Genomic DNA, 7,974 nt, shown 5'->3' with positions numbered 1-7,974 from the left:
TATTTTGAGATTGCTTGAATGACAAAGGAGATTACATTTCTGAGGCCAAATACATCTCTAACCCAGAAATGAAACATACTAGTAGTAGCCTGTAGGGGACTTAAGAGTATGAGAGTGGCAAAAAGCTCAAGATGTGGCCCTTTTTATCTTACTTTCATGATTTCCAAAACACTCCATGACTGTCTAACTCCTGGAAAATTAGAAGTGATGAGAAGTTCAGCAATCAGGAAAAAGTTCAGGATCCCTCAGTGAGGGGCAATGTTGGTACCTAGTCTCATCTGAAAGGCCTTTCATGGGTTTTCTCTCCCATCCTCAGACTCCAACTCTGAGGAGAATGGCTGCAGAAAATCACTCCACAGTGACAGAATTCATTCTCGGGGGACTAACAAATCAGCCAGGACTCCAGCTCCCCCTCTTTCTCCTCTTCCTAGGGATCTACACGGTCACCATGGTGGGGAACCTGGGCATGATCATGCTAATCCGCATGAATCCTCAGCTTCACACCCCCATGTACTTCTTCCTCAGCAATTTGTCCCTCGTGGACATGTGCTACTCCTCTGTTATACCCCTAAGATGCTGGTGAACTTTGTGTCAGAGAAGAACATCATCTCTTATGTGGGGTGTGTGTCACAGCTCTACTTCTTCCTTGTTTGTGTCATTGCTGAATGTTACATGCTGATGGTGATGGCCTGTGACCTCTATATTGCCATCTGCAATCCTTTGCTTTATAACATCATCATGTCCCATCAAGTCTGCTCTCTGCTGGTGGCTCTGGCCTACATCATGGCACTCATGTAACATGAGGCTCAGTGACAGAGACTGTCCTCATGTTAAAGCTGTCCTATTGTGAGCTCCTCATCATCATTACTTCTGTGACATCCTCCCTCTCATGAAGCTCTCCTGCACTGGTACTTATGATGTCCAGATGGTAGTTTTCTATTTGGCTGGATTTAATCTTATAGTCCCGAGCTTAATGGTCCTTGTTTCCTTTGCCTTCATCTTTTCCAGCATCCTCCACATCAACACCACAGAGGGCAGGTCCAAAGCCTTTGGTACCTGCAGCTCCCACCTGGCAGCTGTGGGAATGTTCTACGGCTCTACTGCATTCATGTACTTAAAGCCCTCCACGGCCAGTTCCCTGGCCCAGGAGAACGTGGCCTCCATGTTCTACACCACAGTGATCCCCATGCTGAACCCCCTGATCTACAGTCTGAGTAACAAGGAGGTCAAGGCTGCCCTGCAGAAAACACAGGAGAAAACCATTTGCATTCAAATGTCATTCTTTCTTAGGTTGAAAACTGGAGTATAAATATAGAGGAGAAGCCTCCCAAAAAAGCACACAAGGATGGAGAAAACCTGTTTCTCAATATGACTGATTGAATGCACTCATTCATGTTTTCCTCTTCCCTTTTTTGCCTATCATATCTCTCATGTCTGACTTTGCTGAATCTTTCTGGTTTCAATTTCATATTTTCTTCTACTTGAGGTCAGTTTCCTCTATCCTTGGACCTCTGGTAAACATTTATCTATATTGACTACAATAGAATGCAAATTTAGAAGTTTCAAAATGAGTTTAAGAGAACTATTCATTGATTTATTATCTTTTATAAAGAAACTATTACCAAAACTAATTCTAGTAATTTGCACTTAGGAACATATAAGACAACTGAATATGAATTTGAAAGAGGTGACTGTGAAGGTTAATTATGGTCTTCAGTTGTTTGGTCAAACAAGCACTGGCCTGATTATTACTGTGAGGGCATTTCTTGGATCTGAATAGTTACTCAGTTGATTGCATCTATGGCTGATAGTATCTACAATCATTAAAGGAGATTGCCTTCAGCAATGAGAGACATCTCATCCAATCAGTTGAAGGCCTTAATGGAAGAACTGTTGATTTTAGCAGTCAAAGAATTTCTGTCTCTACTTCAGACAGACAGCATCTCCTTGGGAATTTGTCATCTTCATCAAGTTTCTAACTTGAGGCTCCTTTTTCTCGGAAGAACCCTGACTAATAGAGGAACACACAGTCCTTTTCTTATCCAGATTCCTTCCTATACTCTATGCTCCCTCATTACATTTACCTTCTATATATTCCTGTCCATCATCTTTTAAATGGTCCCCTTCGTTCAATTGCCACTAACACCAACAGCACTATCAACATTATCATAGCATTTAACATTTACAGGACACAAAGTCTTCTAAGTGTTTTACTTAATTATCTTAGTTCTCAGATAAGGAAACTTTAGAGAAGGTAAATAACTTTTCTCAGGATGATATAGCTGGTAAACTGACAGCACTTGGATTCAAATCAACAACTCATTATCCCCTTTCTCTTGGTTGACAGTGTCTCTGTGCAGCCTTGTGATTATACCTGATAACATAACTTGCCAACTTCAAACTTCTCCTGAAAATAACTTCCCTTCCTTCCACCATCTTCCCATACCTTTGATGTTACCAATGCATATCTGATATAGGGGAGTCATTTGTCCTCCTTAAATAACTGGCAGTTCTGTATCCTCTGCCAATCTGACTCAGTAAATCCAATTGCATGAGATAAAATGTCTTCCCCCATTTACTTAGAAACATATCAGGGCTTTATGTTAAAGAATCAGTTGCCTTGAACTGCAAAAATAATTTGGAAATTCTTTTTATTGTCATTTGTATTTATGTAGGAGGAATAGATTTGTCATTTTTTTATTATTTTAGATACAAAACTGTATCAGTAACATGGAAAATGAAGTAACTCCGGGTTTCTTAAGCAGAAAGGGATTTAATACAGGGTATTAAATACTCACAGTTTTGGATTTGTTGGGTTTTTGTTGTTTTTGTTTTTATATTTAGAAAAGGAAGAGTGAGAAAGTTTCCACTGGACTACCGAGTCCAGAACAATCCCACAGTAGATATGACCTAGACATCAGGAAGCTCCTGCTGTTGTGTCGCTCTTGCCACCATGAAAAATACCTCTCACACCCATGAAATAGGCCAACATTATAAAACATTTGAGCTTCCATAACATTATTGACAACAATAGCAGCTGAAAGGTTGTCTCCCCAGCACTTCCACCTCAGAACCTTTAACAAGTGCACTTAACTAGTAGAAACTGATTTACATCCAGAACCATAACTGCAAAGGAGAATGGAAATTATAGCCATTCTGAACAAAAGTAAGTGTTGAATGATAAGGTCATTCCAAAATTTCAATCCTATCTACTTTCTCCTGCAGGGTCCCCCTGAGAACTGAACTAAAGAACTCTTTAAAATTTAATAAAATAGATTAATGTATCTTTGCTACCTAAGATGAAGAACAGTTCTTTAAAAAAAACAAAACTTCAAAGTATAAATTCATAAAGCAAAATATTTGGATGAATTTTATTACATCAAAGCTAAGAAATCTTATTAAACTGAGGACCCAGTGGACAACAGTCCTCAGAATGGAAGAAGACAATTTTTGACTCTAAAACTGACAAGGGATTAAAAACCAGAGAATACTCAAGTAATCCCTGAAAATCAACAACAAAAAGACATAAATCTCAAAAGAAAAACTGGCAATGTATATGAGCTGACAATATACATAAGAGAGAACCCAAAACAGGCTGTCATATATGAAGAGATACCCAAACATCTGACTAACCAGAGAAGTGCAAATCAAAACAATAATGAAATTTCTCTTCACATCTATCATATTTGCAAAGCCAGAATCAGTGGACATCTGGAGATCTAAACCCTAAGGTACTTGTCACCATTCTGTGGAGTAATCAAACACTACTTGAGAAAATATAGACTATGTATCCCTAGAACCAAGCAATTCTGGTACAGGACACACATCCCAAAGGAATTCTCTCAGAGGTCAATAAGGGTCACATGCAAAGATGTTCACTGTAGCATTATTTGCTGGATTATTTACTAGAAATTGTTCATCATCTGGAGGGTAGATGAATAACATATGGGGGCACATCACAAAGACTGTGCAGCAATGAAGAGCAATAGACTAGCTGTAGACACAGCAACATAGATAGATGCCAGATGCACAGTGCTGAGTAAAAAAAGTAAAGGATATGAAATATAATATTCCTTATGTGTATTAATTTTCACACAAATATGAATGTGCATTTGAGTATGTGTATATGTATGTATGTATATATATATATATATATATATATATATATATACACACACACAACACACAAAATATCACAGAAAGATACACATTCATTTCAGCGGGGGAGAATGGAAGTGGGGAGATGAAGACAAAGAAATAGAGTCTCAGGTCATTTCAGTCAGTACACATAGGAAATCCCTAAATCAAGCTGGCCACTCAATAGGGAGACAGGCTGGCCCATCCTTGGTATTTGTGCAGCCTGGAGCAAAAGGAAAAATGATGCCCAAATAATTTATCTAAGTACTTAATAACAAAGTCAAGCTAATAAAATATTAAATAAAACATGCCCCTATCTACGGTGTGGAGAGATGAGTAAAAAATATGGATTAAAAATAAATAAATAATAGGGGAAACAAATGTTAAAATAAATTGGGTAGAGGGAAATACTAGTGGTCAATGAGAGGGAGGGGAAAAGGGTTTGTATGAGTTTTTTCTTTTTTCTTTTTATTTCTTTTTCTGGAGTGATGTAAATGTTCTGAGAAATGATCATGGTGTGAATATACAACTATGCGATGATATTGTGAGCCACTGATTGCACACCAAGTATGGAATGTTCATGCGTTAAGAATGTTCATGTTATATGTTGATTCATTTTATTAATAAATTTTTTAATAATGTTCATGTATGTTGATTGGTTTTATTAATAAAGAGTTTTAAAAAAGACATGCCCCTTCCTCTCACCTTAACAAATTATCTTCAAAACTCCTTGAAAGGGCAGGTTCAAATTTACAATCCTTAATTACATTATCTTCTAAGCTCCATGCCAAAATACGACGGTGCAGAGAGAACCACTTTGAGTCCCAACCACCTTCTCATGGCCCATATAGCTTAACATCCTCCACTTCCCACCTCTGGTTTGTCCCATAGCACAAGGGGCCTACACATATGCACGTATGGACATGCCCAGTCGTCAAGTCCAATTGCTACCAAAACCCTTCACACAGCTTCAGCCTAACCACTCCATGAGACGAACACACCAACAGTGTGGTCTACTGTCAGAAGGATGGACCCAGGGAAGACACTGGTGTGGGTTCTGCAAGCAGAGTTGGGTCATTAGGGCAGAGAAATTTGGCTTTCCCGACTCTGGAAATAATGTCAAGAAGTGAAAATACAGGCTCTAGCTGGAAACATTTCCTTGGTTCCTCAGACAGACTCATGGGAAAGAATGTGATCAGCTGATGTGTTGGGGAGGCGGTCTCTCAACAAAGCTAAATGGAGTATGTGCCCTTTGCTCTAGTATTAGACCTCTAGCTGCTTCTCCTCCAGGAGACTACGTAAGCCCACAGTACTGCAACATACAAAGCACCTAACATGCAATATCAATCAATTCTAAAAGTTTTTAAAATATTTCTATTGAGAAATTTTCACACACACATAGTCCATACATGGTATACAATGGTATACAATCAATGGTTCCCAATATCATCACATATTTGTATCATCACCATGATCAATTTTAGAACATTAGCATTATTCCAGAAAAAAATTAAAAGAAAAAAACTCATACAATCCTATACCCCTTACTCATCCCTCTCACTGACCACTAGTATTACAATAAACCCAATTTTTTACCCTTTATCCCCCTGTGCTAAATTGCAAGCTGCCAGAATGCAATATACCAAAACCAGCATGGCAATTAAAAGTGGGAATTTATTAAGTTATAAGTTTACAGTTCTAAGGCCATGAAAATGTATGAATTAAGGTAAGGCTATAAAAACATCCAAATTAAAGCATTCAGGGAAAGATACCTTGGTTCAAGAAGGTCGATGATGTTTTGGCCTCTGTAGGCTCTGGAAAGGCACCTGGCGATGTTTGCTAGCTTTCTCTCCAAGCTTTTCCAAAGGCTTCCCTGGAGCTCTGTCCATTCTGTTGGCTCTGTCAACTCTGGCAGCTCTAAAGCTTTTTTCAAAATTGTTCCCTCTTAAAAGGCTCCAGTAAACAACCCTACCTTGAATGAGTGGAGACATATCTCTATGAAAACCACCTAATCAAAGGTTACCACCCACAATTGGGTGGGTCACATCTCTATGGAAACTATCAGAACAGTCCCACCCAGCAATATTGAATGAGGATTAGAGGGCATGGCTTTTCTGGGGTACATAATAGTTTCCAACTGGCACATTCCACCCTTCGGACCCCAAAAAGATATGTTCTTTCCAAATGCAAAATACATTCATTCCATAACAATATCAGAAAGTTTTAAACCATTTCAGTAATAATGCAAATACAACACAAAATCAGAAACAGTACAAAATGTCATCAACGTCAGATACAGGTATGGTCTGTCCTAAGGCAAAATTCTCCTCCGGCTCTGGACCTGTAAAATTCAGAACAAGTTATCTGCTGCCAATATACAAAGGACAGACAGTCACATGATATATGTTCCCATTTCCATAGGGAATAATTGGAAGGAACACAGGGGTCACCAGTCCATATAGCTCTGAAAACCTGCAGGGCAAACCCCATTAGATTTCAAAGTCTGAGAGCCATTTATCCTTGTGGCTTTAAAAAGTGGCAATCCCACCCTTTACAAAGGCCTATGCAGTGGCCTTGCTCTCTCTTAAAATACTGGGGTGTGTTGCAACACTGGGGCTCATTGGGGGGACCACCTTTTTCTCGGCTCCACCCTCTCCATAAGTCAGGGGGCTGCACCCAGGTTCTCTGCCATCTCCAGGATGCATGCTCAATCCCTCCAGAACAAGAGGGTCTATGCCCCATTGTAACCTTTACCAAAGAGAAGCTCTCAGCCCTGCTGGACCACTGTTCCTGAGTATTTCTTAGACATGGGCCAGCAAAGCCAACAGCTCAGAGCACCAGTGACAGCAGTACCTTCAGCAAAAGTTCCCTGGCTGCACATGGATATGTTCATAACACTTTAGTGCATTGTTAATCTCTTCGTTGTGCCTTTCATTCCTATAAGTTCCATTATTTTCCATTGCATGCTTTCAAATTCCTCTTTGTGCTCACCTAGTGTCTTCTTAATATACTTTATGGCTTCAGTCATATTTTCTTACATTTCCTTGAATTGACTTAGATTTGCTTGAAATCTTTGATTAGTTGATGCAAATTCTGTCCTTCCTCTAACTTTTTTATTTGTTTTTTGGCTGGGCTTTATCTTTCCTGTTTCTTAGTATGGCTTGTAATATTTTGCTGATGTCTAGGCATATGATTATCTTGATGAGTTTACTCTTAAAGGTCAGTTTTTCTCTTACCTTGGTTTTTATTGTTGATTGGCTTTGAGTTAAGGCTCTTCTTTGACTCTTGGTTCAACTTATTCTAAGTCTTTAGAAGCGCCCATATTTAACTTGCCAAAACATGGTGAGGGGCCCATGAAGGGGGGGAACAGACCAATTCCAAAGGGCGCTGTGGAGAGGGTTAGGAAAGACACCAAAAAGCCTTTTTTTCTTTGGCACCCCAAAGTTGTGCTTTCCTGGTCTGCCCAGAAGGTGACACTCTTTGGCAAACAATACCCCACAACCCTAAGAAGGAAGTGTATTTTACAACCTTCACAGGCTTCATCTCTGGTGTGTGTGGGGTCTGTGTTGAAGCAATGTCCCTGGGAACCCTTTCCAGGGTAGGCTAGAACCTTGATTCACAACCAGGACCCAGCGTTCCAAATTTGCTGATCAGGAGTAATGCTCAGCACTCAACGCTGGCCCTCCCTGTTTTGGGGAAGAAAGACCCCATGTCCCTCTCAGTCCACAGCAGCCAGTCACAGACCATACCAAAGCTGCTTGCCTCCATAGGGTGGGGATGGGCACTGGCAGTTGTGGTGGTGAGATTCACTCAGGTTTTTTTTGCCACAGCTTTTCA

The 7,974-nt window shown here is 39.8% G+C and overlaps 1 pseudogene; it reads left to right on the top strand.

The window, feature by feature from the left end:
* The first annotated feature begins 334 nt into the window (after positions 1 to 334).
* On the top strand, positions 335 to 1,309 carry LOC143643986 (olfactory receptor 8A1-like; annotated as a pseudogene).
* Positions 1,310 to 7,974: the final 6,665 nt, after the last annotated feature.

This window comes from Tamandua tetradactyla, chromosome 8 (assembly GCF_023851605.1).
Source record: "Tamandua tetradactyla isolate mTamTet1 chromosome 8, mTamTet1.pri, whole genome shotgun sequence".
Lineage (NCBI taxonomy): Eukaryota > Metazoa > Chordata > Mammalia > Pilosa > Myrmecophagidae > Tamandua > Tamandua tetradactyla.
Note: the sequence above shows the minus strand (reverse complement) of the source record. Positions and strands in the feature narration are given on the sequence as shown.